Genomic DNA, 2,024 nt, shown 5'->3' with positions numbered 1-2,024 from the left:
TTCAGTCCTATAAGGGACCAAGGGGACCCAAGCCTAGTTTAGCACTTTTGCAGTGTTTGGTCCTCTCCTGGTTTGCTTCCCTCCTAGGATGGCATTCTCATGTTTCCTAGAGCCCCAACTCTTTGGTGGGTCTAGAACTCTTTTTTTTTTTCTGTCTTTCCATCACTTTGAGATAGCCACAAATTCTGTTCCACTCTCAAGCCCGTTTCTGCTTGGCTTCTTAGCTTCTCTTTCTGTGCTGCTTGTGAGAAAATGCTTCTAGGAGAAATCACAGAGTATTGGGCTCAGTGTTCTCTACCTTGCTTTTCTATATATCTTGCCCTTCAAATTCTGGCTGCTTGGCAACTCTGAACTCCAAGTTCTGTCTCTCCAGCTTGAGGGGTTACCTAACCTCTGCTGGCTCCTCTGCATCTTAGTAACCTCTTTCCACTTTGCCTCTCAGATTTTTGCTTCAGGCCAAACACCGGCAAATGCTCCAAGGAGAAAAGAGGTGTGCAGAAACTTGTTCTCGCCTCAGTGACCTTGCCTTCCTCTGGGACGTGCCTTCTCAAGTCCTAGATACCTTGGCAGTTCTCTGATGCCTTTAGATGGACGGTTTGGGTATGTTATTCAGTGTCTCTCCTGCTGAGATCTACTACAAGTTACTCCATCATACACTGTTTAATTTTAATAAACAGATGCTACAGTCTCCAACCAACCCAAAGTTAGTAAAATAGAATATGGTGTGACTATTTTTATAATTTCTTCACTATTTGCTGTGATGTATAATAGCTTCTGGAATGCCTTAAAATAAAATTACCAAGAGTACAGATTTTGGCTTTATTATTGTTTAGGTTAAGATAGAAAAGGAAAGATTACAACGTGACTCAGTATTTATCTGGTGAAAGACCCCTGGCATCTTGGGATCTTGGTGTAACTACAGTGAGGTCACTGGATGCGGGAAGGGTTAGCACTGAGCTAAATAACTCGTCTCTGTCTCAGTTCCCTGTAGGCAAGTGTCCTGAAGTTCATACACTGATGTCACTTACAGGCTGAGGCGAGCTCCACTGCTTGGAATTAGCATCGGCCTTCTTCCTGGGATGTGAGTATCTCAGTGGCCCAGGAGGGCTACAGCTGCCAATCACTCCTGGTGTCATCAGAAAGAGAAGCCCCCCTTTAAATGGACAGCATTTTAAAGGGTGTCAAATAAGAGCAAGAAGGGCAGGAGTCAAGTCTGTCTTGCTCAGGGGGTACTTCATCTTTAGAAAAATGCCTACTTTAGGTTTTGCAAAGGAAAAATAAGTGGCCGTCCCACCCCCCTTCATTCTTTTGGTAAATATTATGTCCTTACTCTGTGTCCAGGTGCTGTGGGGAACACACAGGAATATGAAACATTATCCATGGCAATTCCAGCAACTTCACACTCTAGGGAGTAGCCAAGATTTGGTTCACAAGTCAAAGCAGCCTGCTGTTTACGGTGAGCATAATTTCTATGGAAGGTGAATGCTGGGGGAGGTTGGCCGAGGGGGAGACCTATGAGACACAGAGGGATCCAGGAGGGCTTCCTGAGGGAGGCAACTCTTGCTTATGCCACTGCTCAGCAGCTCTTAGCCACTGCTTCTTGAGATGACCTGATGCCCAGCCCTGCTTCATGCTTTCCACTGACTCTTTCTTCCTTTTTTGGTTCTGTGGTCTAAACAAGATTTGACAACAACTGCCACTTTAGCTTTCTGTGGTTTATTCCTGGGCAAGTCTCTCTGCAGGGCAATTGGTGTTATGGGATGTCTTCCCAGGCTTTCTTCTTCTTTGAACCTTTGCCATCCGGATTGAACACTCCCCTGCAGACAGCTCCCTGCACTACACCGTGGCTTCTCCTTCACCATCAGCAGTTGCCAGGGGATGAGTGAAAATGCTGAGCAATCAGAGAGAGAACCAGAACCTGGGCTGCTTGGGCTCCACGGCTAGAGCTTGGAAGGGGCTTCAACAAATTAGTGGCGCTGAGAGAAAACTCTTTGTAATCATTTCGTCCCTTTTGCTTGTTGGCT

At 46.0% G+C, this 2,024-nt stretch overlaps 1 long non-coding RNA gene across 1 annotated transcript; it reads left to right on the top strand.

Annotated features, from left to right (window-relative positions):
* The first annotated feature begins 482 nt into the window (after positions 1 to 482).
* On the top strand, positions 483 to 1,440 carry LOC129636815 (uncharacterized). Its single transcript, XR_008707133.1, has 3 exons — positions 483 to 600; positions 982 to 1,081; positions 1,342 to 1,440. It is a non-coding gene; the product is annotated as an uncharacterized LOC129636815 (long non-coding RNA).
* The last annotated feature ends 584 nt before the right edge of the window (positions 1,441 to 2,024 follow it).

Source organism: Bubalus kerabau, chromosome 22 (genome assembly GCF_029407905.1).
Source record: "Bubalus kerabau isolate K-KA32 ecotype Philippines breed swamp buffalo chromosome 22, PCC_UOA_SB_1v2, whole genome shotgun sequence".
Taxonomy (NCBI): Eukaryota; Metazoa; Chordata; class Mammalia; order Artiodactyla; family Bovidae; genus Bubalus; species Bubalus kerabau.
Note: the sequence above shows the minus strand (reverse complement) of the source record. Positions and strands in the feature narration are given on the sequence as shown.